A 14,057-nucleotide genomic window follows, 5' to 3' on the forward strand; every position below is an offset into this window, starting at 1 on the left:
ACATAATATTTTACATTTGCTTACAATAAATTTCATCAGCTATTTATCTGCCTATATCTGGATTTTGTTTAGATCTAACTATATTGTTTCTGCTGCCTGTATGTTATTAGCCCGTCTCCCTAATTTTGCAAACTTTACTAGCTTATTTGTTGTGTGCTTGTCCGAAGCATTAATGTAAATTAGAAACAACAGTGGCCCCAAAATTGATCCCTGCAGAACGCTACTTTTAATATCTTCTCGGTGTGAAAATGATCCTCTCACAATAACTTGTTTTCTGTTTTTCAACCAATTCTGCACCCATTCACACACCTTACCCTGAATCCCTACCTCCTGTAATTTGATTATTAACCCCTTTAGGGGTATCTTATCAAAAGCTTTCTGAAAGTTGAAGTAAATGACATCAACTGTTCTATTGTCGTCATAAATTTTAGTTGTCACTTCATAGTTCTCCAGTAAAACAAGATTTCTGCTTTCTAAATCCACGCTGGCTTTCTGCTAACATGCCTGTTCTTATCAGCTACTTCTCCATCTCCTTCATTATGATGACCCCAAACCCAAGAAGTCCCTTGGCATCAGGTCTACATGTGTAATGACTCCCTCTCTTGATTATCACTGAGTATCCTCCTGAAGTAATGAAGACTTAGAACCATAGAACACTTTTTTGGGCATCCATTAGTCTCATGAGACCATGGATTTGCACCTTGGAAGGTTTCCAGGGCGCAGGCCTGGGCAAGGTTGTATGGAAAACCAGCAGTTGCCCATGCTGCCAGTCTCCCCTCTCCACGCCACCGATGTTGTCCAAGGGAGGGGCATTAGGAACCATACAGCTTGGCACTGGTGTCGTCGCAGAGCAATGTGTGGTTAAGTGCCTTGCTCAAGGACACACACGCTGCCTCAGCCAAGGCTTGAACTAGCGACCTTCAAATAACTAGACAAACACCTTAACTGCTTGGCCAAACGCCAACATAGAACACTACAGCACAGAAAACAGGTCACTTGGCCCTTCTAGTCTGTCCTGAAACTTTATTCCGCTAATCCCATTGACCTGCACCCAGTACATAACTCTCCAGACCTCTCCCATCCATGTATCTATTCAATTTATTCTTAAAACTTAGGAGTGAGCCTGCATTTACCACGTCAGATGGCAGCTCATTCCACACTCCCACCTCTCTCTGAGTGAAGAAGTTCCCCCTAAACCTTTACTCTTTCACCCTAAAGCCATGTCCTCTCATATTTATCTCTCCTAATCTAAGTGGAAAGAGCCTACTCACATACTTAGCTCTCGCCTACTCACCTACTAGCCTACTTAGCTACCAGGCTGTGTCTGCAGGAGGTTAAAAATGAGCAATCATAAAGGTTAAAACTGCTTAACTTCATCCTTATCTATTTACATGTACCAAATGCACCTGCCCAACAGATTGATGGCAGGAGAGACTACCACGTAGATTTTGTGGAGGCCCACGCTACCTTTGATATAAAGTCAGGAAATTAATCCTGGTTCAATGAAGGAAGCAGAATAAAACTGCTGAGAATAGAGACAAACATCACTGGAAATGAGGAGTCAGCCCTGTGAAACTCCAACAATGGACTTCATGTGTGTTAGACAGAAAATGAGCTTTTAATAGGCAGAGTGAAACAATATCACAATGCAAAGATCACTGGGCCATGACTGCTGGTGGACAATTAAACAATTAATTGAAGGATAAGGCTCAAAGAGCATCCCCACCCTCACTGAGAGCAAGACTCTACATGTGGATTTCTAAAGAAACATTTGAAGCATTTGTAACCATGTTCATTTGGTAATTGCAAACAAGTGATTTGTTTTGGTTTCCTCCCGAGATCTTAACATCAAAGAAGCCAGTCTTCAGCCAAGTCAACCCACCCCACACAACATCAAGAAACAGCTGAGAGCACTCAATACAACCAAAGCTATGAGACCAAACTGCATCTGAACTATAACATGAGAACATGTAGACCAGAGCTGGTTGTACCTCCAGAAATGGTGCCAGTGTAGTTGCAACATCGGCACCAATGTGGAAAACTGCCAAGGAATGCCGTGCTCCCAAAATGAGAGCAAATGCAATCTGGCTAATTATTTTCCGATCACTCTACTTCCAATCATCAGCAGAGTGATGGGAGAATCTTCAACAGTCGGGATGCACAACTACTTCTCCCTCCTCATCATCTTCAACACGGGAGCTTCCCCAAGGCTCTGTACTGAGCCTACTGCTGTACACTCCACTCACACAGGACTGCACAGACAAACACCCCATCAATTACATTGTCAAGTTCACCAATGACACGACAGTGGCGGCGATCATCACCAGCAATGATGAGGTGGCCTACAGAGAGGAGGTGAAAGAGCTCAAGGCCTGGTGCCAGGCAAATAACCTCTTCCTCAATGTCAACGAAACAAAACAGATGTTTATCGACTTCAGGAAAACCCATACCTTTCACACCCCTCTTCACAATGGTGGCTCAGCTTCAAACAGTTTCAAACTCCTAGAAGTGCACAGCTCACACAACCTCTCATGGTCCCACAACGCATTGACCACAGTCCAGAAAGTTCACCGAAGCCTCTGCTTTCTGAGGAGGCAGAAGAGAGCTGGTCTATGCACATCAATACTCATGACCTTCTATAGATGTGCCGTTGAAAGCATTGTAAAATGCTGTATCGCCCTTTAATATGGAACTTGCACTGTGGGTCTTACAACAGTGGACAATATTGCCCCCACCCTTGGGGGTGGTGGAAGTCTCTAAGGGGGGAGGGCGATAAAGATAAAGGGGATTTGGTTTGCACTCAGTGGTAAGAGTTGAAGCTGAGGGAGTACAGGCTTAATTTAAGAAATGAGTTAATCATCATAAGCATTTGATCCTGAATGCCTCATAAATGATTACAATGATGAAATCATCACCACATCTCTTGCTAACCACTGTTCTCATAGACTTTGTTTGAAACACATTTTAGTTATTGTAAAGCAATGTGACACTTCTGTATTTGGCATATCATGAGAAATCTGGACTGAAGAAATTGTGTTATTTTTGGGCCTGATCCATACATTATTACCATTCACTACTGTATTACAGTGTTAAGTAATTTGCTTCCTGTACTGCAATCACACAACAACACAATTCTTGTGAATAAGAGTATGATGTTCAATGGGGTAAAGTTCCAAATTTGACCTGTTGAAGGTCTTAACAACACTTGAGTCCACAGCCCAACCGAGATATCACTGCCCCACTTTATGTATCTTCAGGCAGAGAGTCAGGTTTTGCCTGAGCTATGATGATTTCATAACTTTCCCCTTTATTTATCACAGTGCTTGGTAGGGCAAACCACGTTTGTTGAGGTGACTGACTGTTGCTATTAATCCATAATGAAAATGGCGGATGACCAAATGAAAAAGAAGTGTAGTCAGTACAGTGTGGAGAATCTGAAATATGGTTTTATGCCAGCACCGAGGAACCAACAGCAGCTAAGATGTCTGTTGCATGAAAGAGTTTTTCAAATGAGGCAATGAAACCATACAGGCTCCATGAAGGTTTGAAGAGAATACACTCTGATAAATCAAAGAATGTTTGTCATTTTGTGAAACCCTTCAGAAGTGGAAAACACTTCAAAACATGTTTGTTAGCACTTCACAAGAAAACAGTGACGGTTTACGTGCTTGATACATTTCATTGCTCATTGCTAAATCTGGAAAGCCCCATACAATCGGAGAAAAACTGAATCTGGCAGTAGTAAGGGAGGTACCAAGTAGGGTTTTTGCATAAGTCACCAGATCAAATAATTAAGGCAATTCCACTCAGAAACAATTCAGGAATGTTCAGTTTAGTTCAAGTCAACATAGCACTGTGTCATTCGTTGACTGCTGGTTGCAGAGCCAGTCTGTCCTGACCAAAATTGTACAAAATAGCAAGAATACAAGGATAAATCAGAAACCCAAATGCCTCATAACATGAAATGCAGAGTCCAATCCACAAATCATGTCGATTAAGCCTTGCCCAAGATCCAAGGCTTTGGCTCCGTTCTCCGGCAGTACCAAACAAGAGGGAAAGAGAGCGAGACCGGTGAAATGGAGGCACCTTCCTCCAGCAGCTAGCGACAGAGAGAGAGAGAGGGAGAGAGAGAAAGGGGGAGAGAGAGAGAGAGAGAGAGAGAGAGAGAGAGAGAGAGAGAGGGAGGGAGAGAGAGAGAGAGAGAGAAAGAGACCAGTCAAATGCAGGCAAACGGCACTCTCATCATTGTTGATTTCAATCTTGCTCAGCGTTTTAATCGATGAGATCAGTGAGAAATGGAGTCAATCATGGGTTAGCACAGGGTCTCCAGGCTTCTTGGCCTCCAGGTCACATCTTACCTTCTTTCTTGTGCAACAGATGGGGCACCATGAATGACAGGATGCCACTGTGGGATTATTACTTTCTTGAAAACAGCGGTACCTAACATATTTACCATTCACTGTGTAATTCACAAAACTTAAGTGATTGGCTGCACAAATAATTAAGTAATACTTTCATAGCGGTAAATAAAATCAAGTCCCATGCTTTCAATTCTTGACTATTTCGAGAGCTTTGCATTGAGAATGATGAACAATCTGAATGCTTTCTGTTGCACACAGATGTCAGATGGTTTGCAAAAGGAAACTGAGACATTTTAATGCATTTTTTGAAAATGTAATAAAATTCTTTGAAGACTCAAATGCTTCATTTAGTAATAATTTCAAGAATGTTGGACATTAAATTGTTAATTTGTTAGGAGTATTTGCAAAGTTTAATGAAATCAATCTTCACATTGCAAGGGAATGTTGTGAATCTTATCAAAGTCAAATCAGTCATCTCCATATTTCTGTCCAAGTTAACCCTATTTAAGTGCAACATTGGCTGTCACAGCCTTTTCCAATTTCCAACCTCCTCTGAGGTGCACGAGAAAGAAAGAATACCAGATGATGATCTTCAGGTATACAGTGCCCACTGGGTGAGCTACATGAAGACCTATCAGAGAGATTTCAGGATATTCCCTTGATCAAAATTCCAGATTGGATAATAAATACATGCTTGAACATTGGTGATGAGGAACCTAACAGGACAGATGGAGGAAGAATGATCTCGCTACAAAATGACTTTGAGCTGAAGCTGAAGTTCAAAAATTATATCAAGACTTTTGTTTGCAGAAAGAAATCTCTGAAGACTATCGTGCACTGTGGAAAAAGGTCAGGATATCCTTTACTGCCTTTCCAACGTCATATTCAGTGGAGCACAGTTTCAGTGCAGACACTGAGCTTCTTTCGAAGCAATGAAACAGCCTGCAAGTTACTGAATTTGGGGATTGAAGACTTCTGAATGTCATTGAGCCTCATGTTGACAAGCTGATTTAACTGCACCCAGCTCATCCATCTCATTGAAAGGTGAAGAAGCAACAAAGTAGTGAATAGTTGGACAACTAATGTATGCTCTAAAACTGTTGATGAATATTGTTTTTACTGCAATTAAATAAAGTATTTTTATATGTAGCATTAAGTAGATCTGAATAATATTTGCAATCATTTGTCACAGCTTTGAATTTACAGTTCCTATTTTCTTTCACTGTGCATTGTAAATTTAAATTATTTGTAGTTTTTATGTATTGGCCAGGAAGAGACAGGGGTGTGCTGGGGATGTGGTTTGGGAGCCAAGGGAGTGGTAATCCATCAAAGTTTGGGAAGCACTGCTCTACAATTACTAGTTAAGACTGCCCATTGCATCGCTGGTACAAGCCTACCCACCATCAAGGACATACATACAGAAAAGTGTCAGAAAAAGGTCAGTAATATCATAAAGGACTGTTTGTCCCACTCACATCAGGGAAGAGGCCATGGAACAGTCATGTCAGGAGCACTAGACTCAAAAACTTGCCTAAAGCTGTCAGGCTGACCAACATCTTCACTCATTAAGCCACCCCACCACCACAACATACACATCACCTAGCATCACTATACGACATACAATGAGTCTCTGTATATAACAGTTACATGAACTCTGTGTTTTATTGGATTGGTTTTATATTTATATTTGTACTTATGATATTATTGTGCTTTTTTATGCTGCAATGGATCCAGAGTAACAATCATCTCATTCTGCTTTACACTTGTGTACCAAAGAACGACAATAAATAATCTCGAATCTTGAACCTTTAACTACTCATGGCTGGATAACCCACTTATCTTAAAAAAATAGCCTAGTGAATCTTTTATGGATTGCCTACAAAGTTGATCTTTTTTTTAAAAATAATATGTGTAATACTCCAGGTAAAGATTCACGAGTACCTTGTATAACTGTTACAAAACTATAAAGTTCAAAGTACATTTATCAGTAGAGTATATATATGTCACCATAAACAACCTTCAGATTCCTTTTCTTGCGGGCAATCATAGTAAATAAAAGAAAGACCATAGAATCAATGAAAGACCTCATCCAACAGGGGACAACAACCAATGGGCAAAAAAAAACTGTGCAAATGCAAAAAGAAAAATAAGTAAATACATGTATACATACATAAGCAACAAATATTAAGAACATGAGATGAGGAGTGCTTGAAAGTGAGCTTAGTAGGAACAGTTCAGTGATGAGACGAGTGAAGGAGAACGAAGTTGTCCTTCATGACTATCATAACATTGCCCTTTCTACATGCCTTTTTTACCTCCCATTGTCATATGTACCCCACATCCTGGCTACTGTTTTGTGGCCTTGATATAAATCCAATCAGTGTTCTTTTATCCTTGCAGTTTCTCAATTCTGTCCACAAGGATTCTACATCTTCTGATCCTATGCCTATCTAATAATTTAATTTCATTTTTACCAACAAAGTCACCTAATTCCCTCTGCCTACTTCCCTATCCTCTTAATATGATGTGCATCTTTGGATGTTAAGCACCCAGCTGTGATCTGTTTTCAGCCACAACTGTGTGATGCCCACAGTGTCATCCCTGCCTATTTCTAACTGTGCTACAAGATAGTCTACCTCATTTCATATACTGCGAGCATTCGAATATTACACCATCAATCCTATATTCACCACCCTTCTTTTCAATTATCTCCATGTTGCCTGAAGTTAAATTCTTATCCCTTTCTAAACTTATTCTTTACTCTGAAGACTTTAGTAATCTCCACTGCACTCTCCATCCCTTTTACTTTATCTATGCCACTGTAACACTTGCAAAGCTACAGTGATTGAAAATACAGCTTCCAGCGTCGTGTCTCCCTGTCCTTCTGATTCTGGTCTCTTCATACAAGATGATCGGAAATTATTCCCAATCCAAAGCTTCACTGACATCTGTGGATCTGTGGAATTTCACACAACATGTAATTTTCACTGAAAAAGAGAAGTGCAGTTAGCATTTCTGTTTGTCATAGAAATAGATCCAAATTCCATTTGTTGTTTCCTTGAATGAGAGTTGAGCAGTTAACTATTGGTTTGTTCTCCAGCTTTGGAGGGCTGAAAAACAGTGGATTTATTTGGAATTGAAATCCGCATCTCTAGAAGGTCTGCGGCTTATATAGAATTAATTTAACCGCACATGAGGCATTCCACGATTAGCAAATAAAGGGTGTGATCTGAGTTGGGGAGAAGCTGTAATAAGCAGTAACACTGGCCAGATTTTGCATTCTTCCAAACAGAATCGTAGAAACTATCAGGTAAAGCAGACAGAATCAGTTGCACCTCTAAAGAGCTAGAAGTTAGTCTATGTTTTCTCACCTTTGCCTTTTTACATACCGTATCTGTTATATACAATATATGCATACATCTTCAACAAGAGGAAGTTTGCAGTTGCTAGAAATCCAAAGCAACACACACAAAATGCTAGAGGAACTCAGCAGGTGAGACAACATCTATGGAAATGAATAGACAGTTGATGTTTTAGGCCGAGTCCTAATGTCGACTGCCTATTCATTTCCATAGATGATGCCTAACCTGCTGAGTTCATCCAGCAGTTTGTGTGTGTTGCATATGTATATATCTGACTATTGCATTAATTCTTTCAGCCAAGATTAATCCAGGTGAAGGATTATCCATGTTATCCTCTTGCTCTTTATTAAATAGAATTTAAATTATCCATCTGTACTTGAAAGAGTTCTACTCCTTAGATGATTCATGGTGTTGGGTTGATAACACGATATCAGTGTATCCTACTAAAATTTGAACAAGCACAAATGTCTTGTATCTACCAAACTGTTTGATACCAAGGATGTCTGTTCCTTCAATGACAGGATCATTATGTTCTGTTTACCACAGAGATAGTTTCATTCTTAGTTTCAGGCATTCCTTCAAGTCAAAACAAAGCATCATGTACTTGTTATAATTATAACACAGAGTACAAAATAATCATTATCAAGTCAGCAATAAGACAATGGTAAAATCAACTAGAGTCCCACCATAAGGTGGACTTAATTCAAGACAAATTCACTCAGTCTCTCGTTTTCAAAACAAGCTCATTATAAGGCACTCAGTCATAGGCAGTGACAACAGGATCCTTTTTATTTAAATCTCCACCTTCTACAAAGAACATAGAACAGTATAGCACAGGTCAAGGCCCTTCAGTCCACAATGTCATGCTGGACCAGCTAAAAAGTAAATCAAAAACACCCAATCACTGACCCCTCCTCCCTACACAAGGTCCATCTCTCCATCTTCCTCACATCCATGTGCCTATCTAAACGCCTCTTAAGACCCTCTAATGTATTTGCCTCTGTCACCATACCAGGAATTCACCACTCTCTGAGTAAAAAACTTACCCCTCACATCCCCTTTGAACTTTACCCTCTCTCACCTTCAATGCATGCCTGCCCTCTGGTATTAGATATTTCAACCCTGGGAAAAAGATACTCCCTCTCTACTCTATCTGTGCCTCTCATAATCTTATAAACCTCTATCATCTCCCTGCCCGCCTCCACTGCTCCCAAGTAAACAACCCAAGTTTGTCCAGCCTCTCATGACAGTGCATGCCCTCTAAAGCAGGCAGCATCCTGGCAAACCTCTTCTGGACCCTCTCCAAAGCCTCAACATTTTTCCTACGGTGGGGCGACCTAAACTTGGCAAAATATTCCAGGTATGGCTTAACCAAAGTTTTATAAAGATGCAACGTAACCCCTTGACCTTTGAACTCAATGCCTCGACTAATAAAAGCAAGCATTCCATTAGCCTTCTTAACTACCATATCGACCTATGTAGCCACTTTCATGGAGCTATGAACTTGGACCCCAAGATCTCTCTGCTCAGCATCACTGGTAAGGATCTTGCCCTTAACAGTCCTTGCATTTGCCCTACCAAGGTAAAACACCTCACATTTATCTGGATTAAACTCTAACTGCCATTTCTCAGCCCATGTCTGCAACTGATCTATATTGTGCTGTCTTCTACACTATCCATATCCCCACCAATCTTGGTGTCATCCGCAAACTTACTAACCCACTCATCTACATCTTCATCCAGGTCATTTGTGTACCTCACTAACAGCAGGGGTCCCACGTATATCCATCGGATCATGAGTGCAACCGAAGAATAATCAAACATTTTATTTTATGCTCATATAAAGTAATTTTGAATTTTTGAACAATATCAAGAAATACCATTACTGATTTTAATGTGATTCAGAATGGCTAGTTATCAGATATCATCTTCCTGTTTGATGTTATGCCTGAGCCTAATGGCCCTCACTTGTATAAAAGTTGCTCCACAATATGATTTCTCAAGGGAAGTGACAAAAATACTGAGCAGGCAAGCAGTACAGGAATGGTTCACATAGGCAGGAATATTTTGATAGGGCCACAAGGAGCTTTCTGATCTAACTAAAATTAAAGATAATAAAGGTTTCCCAGCACCTCAGTTAAGGACAATTACCACTATAATTAGACAGATTATGCATGATTGCAAGCTCTACGCATGAGGCCCTCAAATTTGCTATTGTGGTCCTAGACATCATCCATTTAAGATAATTTTGAGGGGAAGCATGAGAGGAGCAACTTCGTGTTCTCCCGCAGCAGCCCATCCAATGAAATGCACAGATTCACGTCACTCAGCCTGTCAGGACTGAAGCAAGGCACTTCAGCACTGGAGGACCATGTAACAAGGGGATTATGTGCTTCACAGACGATCAGTACAGTGTCAAATTGATGAAAGTTCTTCCAACTGCATTCTACTTAGTGGCCTGTCCTATCCCTTCCCTATATTTAGATGATTAATGCAAATGACTACAATGGATTGGCCACATGCTTTTCATCTCAAAAGTAGGGGTTATTTATTTATTTATTTGTGCTTGAATTTAGCAATACAGTGCAGATTAGGCTGTTCCAGCCCTTCAAACTGAGCCACCCCAGCAACCCCCAACAACTCCGATTTAACCCTAACCTAACTTACAATGACCAATAACCTACCTGGTACATCTTTAGACTGCGGGAGGAAACCAAAGCACGAGGGGAGAACCCACGCCTTCAATAGGGAGGACAGACAGACTCTTTACAGATGACGCCGGAATGGAACTCCAAACTCTGAGCTGTAATAGTGTTGTGCTAACCACTACGTTACTGTGGTGCCAGTTACCTGTCCATATCTATTCACTTCACTATTTATACAAGGAAACTGGTGGTAAGAAGTTTGCAACGCCTAACAATATTGTTTGTGGGATATTTCAGACAACTGGAGTCAGATTAGGTTGTAAGCTCAAAAGGTTCTGCAGATGGTGGAAATTTACACCAAGACACAGAATGCTGGAGGAACTCAGCAAGACAGGCAACACGCTATGGAGGAGAATAACATTTGATATTTCAGTCAGAAACATTTCATCAAGACTGGAAAGGAAGGGGCAGGAACAAGAATAAGATAGGGGGGAGAGGGGAGGTACTCACACTTCAGTTCTGTCCTATTAGATTCCTTCTTCTTCAGCCTTTTACCTCTTCCATGTATCATCTCCCAGCTTCTCGCTTCACCCTCTCCCCCACCCACCTACCTTCCCTCTCACTGGGTCTTGCCTGTAACCTGCCATCTTGTACTCTCTCCCCTCCCCTCACCTTCCTACTCTGACTTCCTTTCCAGTCCTCATGTAGGGCCTTGACCTGAAATAGCGACTGTTTACTTTCCATCCTAGGTGCTGCCAAACTTGCTGAGTTCTTCCCGCATTTCGTTTGTGCTGTCCAATAAGTTTGTAGTGTATCTTTGCAAAGGCTTTGAACTAATTGCCCCCTCCCATTAATGTGCGCTGTAGTTTATCATGTGGGGAAGAAGAATACACTCTAATGATCTGGCCTGACTTAGTCTCTAATTTTATTTTGCTTTCTTCAGAACGGTAAAACAAGTCCAGAACTTACACATTAAAGTTATTTAAATTATAGGCCTGCCAATTCAGTTGCCCATTCTCCATCTCACTTCTCGAAAAACTTCTTGAACCCCTTCTCCTGCCCTGAGAAATAAAATCATCTCTGTTGACCCTATTACCTTAAGTTTTGTCAAAACCCAACAAACACAATTAATTTGTGTGGGTCAGAAGGAAAGGTGGGCTTATCCCTGCCCTCGAGAGATTCTTCCATCCCTTCTCCTTAATTTTTTGCTTTCAGGTGACTGTTCGTGGTATTAACCAAGTTGCAACATTTTCCTTGCATCAAATGTTTCAGAGCTTCCAACAAACTTATTCTGAGATACCTTATGAAGCATGTAGTAAGACCCAGATGTTACACTTATTGTTATGCCTTATCTATGATATCTTAAAATAGTGACTCTTGTGATACAGGTGCAAATCACTTTTTCTTCATCAAAACTTCAGTAATTTTTTCCTGATATGCACATACTTTGAAACATGCTTTCATCTGTTTAAGAAGGCAAATATTTTATCATTTATACTCATATTTGAAAATGTTCTGAATTGACAAGTTATCCATTAACTCTTCTGTACTATTAACTTGAACTGGAAACTTTTGCAGGCACTGAGCTTCCCTTTTTGCTAGTCCAGCACTTTTGCTCAATTCAATTTCCCAAAACTAACATCAGGGACAGTTTCTTTCCTGTATAGCTATTGCCAATTAATAAAGAATCAGATCCAGATGTATTCTGTAACATGTTATTTCTAGAATCAAAATCAGGTTTATTATCGCTGTCTTGTTTGACATGAAATTTGATGATTTGTTACAGCAGTATAGTGCAAAGGCATAATTACTATAAATTACAAAATCACTAAATAGTGCGCATAAAAAAGGAATAGTGAGGAAATGATCATAGACTGTTTAGAAATCTGACTGCAGTGGGGAAGAAGTTGTTACTGAATCACTGAGTGTGGGTCTCTAGGCCCTGATGGCAGTATTGAGAAGAGGCTATGTGCCGGATGGTGACGGCTCTATTTGATACATGCCACTTTTTTAAGACGCCACTTTTTGAAAATGTTCTCAATGGCAGGGAGGGCTGTGGCTGTGATGGAGATGGCTGAATCTACAATCCTCTGCAGCCTCTTTTGATCTTGTGCATTTGAACCTTCATACTAGTCTGTGAGGCAACCAGTCAGAATGCTCTGCACTGTACATCTGTGGAAAGTTGCAAGAGTCTTTGGTGTTATACTAAATCCCCTCAGACTCCTAATTGGCATGGCTTCCTCATGATTGCATCATTGTATTGTCCCCAAGACATCTCCTCTGAAATGGTGATACCCAGGAACTTGAAACTGCTCATCCTTTCCACTGCTGATTCCGCGATGAGGGTTGGTATGTGTTCCCTCAACTTCCCCTTCCTAAAGTCCACAGTCAATCCTTGTTCTTATTGATGTTGAGTGGAGGTGGTTATTGTAACACCACTTAACCAGATGATCTCTTTCACTCCTCATCACCGACAACAGTAACATCTTCTGCAAATTTATAGATGGTGTGTGAGCCATACTTAGCCACAGTCATGAACAGCTAGAGTAAAGCAGTGAGCTGAGCATGCATGCTTGAGAGATGCCTGTGTTGATTGTCAGTGAGGAGGAGATGTTAATATCAATCTTCACACTGTGGTCTCCTGATGAGGAAGCTGAGGATCCAGTTGCACAGAGGCTAGGGTTCAGAAGCATATGTATTTTCCTAATTTCTATTTGAGCAACAGATGAAATGACCCAGCAGTATTCCCTGTTTTTCCAATACATTTCTCAAATTGTAAACAGATCTCATTCCAGCTCAGAAGGTTGTGTTGCATCCACACAGTACATGTTATTTCCTTTCTCATTTCTTAATTCTATCTATATCAATTCTGTCTTAACAGCATTCCCTAGGGTTTCTATAATTTCCAGTTGCAAAGATGTTCAACTTAAAACTCTGGAATTCCAGCACTTCAGGATTAACTTACTCTCCTGAGACAACAGTTTTAATTAAAAAATAAATACCCATCTGACCCTTTCACCCCACCATTCCCTACCCTAAATTGTTGCACATAACTTACTAGGTTTGTTCTTGTTTAGCCATTGTCTAATTATTAATATTTAGAGCAATCACAATCCTACATAAACGAAAAAATCAACCAATTGAAAACCATGTTCACAAACTTGTCCCTGGATCAGTCAACATGTTGCCCTTCAACAGGAAACTGCAGTAGTTTAGTACTTACTGTAAAGATGTAAATTTTAGTTTAAAGTACTGTCTTTACCCTGCAAAGCAAAACTAATATTTTTTGACTATTTTGTTGATTTTTGATACGCATTATTTTGTTTTACCTTAATCTTCCTGAGACCTTTCTCCCCAGATAAAGCAGAAGTCCTCTGGAACTCAGGCAAGCAATTTGCTCAGGTTCTCCTTTATATACATAATAACCGATCGGAAATGATGCAGTACCATTGCAATCAGATTTTGTGGTTTTTTATGCAAAGCTCCTGAACGGCCGCTTTGGTGCAGAATTATAGGCTTATTTCACAACCACACCACAAAGGAGGGATCTTTGCCTCTGCAGCAATTCCAGATGCTCCATAAAGTCCCTGAACATAGCCTTTAGTTTGGTTCAGCTTGTAACTAAAGTCAGAATGTTTCTTTTAATGGCATTCTTTCCATGAAAAACCTAAAAATAGAACAAAATCCCA

General features: G+C 40.4%; 1 protein-coding gene across 2 annotated transcripts in view; it reads right to left on the reverse strand.

Annotated features, from left to right (window-relative positions):
- anxa3a (annexin A3a) overlaps positions 1 to 13,777 on the reverse strand; it is a 61,242-nt gene extending 47,465 nt beyond the window's left edge. For both annotated transcript variants that reach the window (XM_072253144.1, XM_072253143.1), the window contains exon 1: positions 13,698 to 13,777. The gene's annotated coding sequence lies outside the window, so the exon portion shown is untranslated. The remainder of the gene's footprint in view (positions 1 to 13,697) is intronic.
- Positions 13,778 to 14,057: the final 280 nt, after the last annotated feature.

Source organism: Mobula birostris, chromosome 3 (genome assembly GCF_030028105.1).
Source record: "Mobula birostris isolate sMobBir1 chromosome 3, sMobBir1.hap1, whole genome shotgun sequence".
NCBI classification, from domain to species: Eukaryota; Metazoa; Chordata; class Chondrichthyes; order Myliobatiformes; family Myliobatidae; genus Mobula; species Mobula birostris.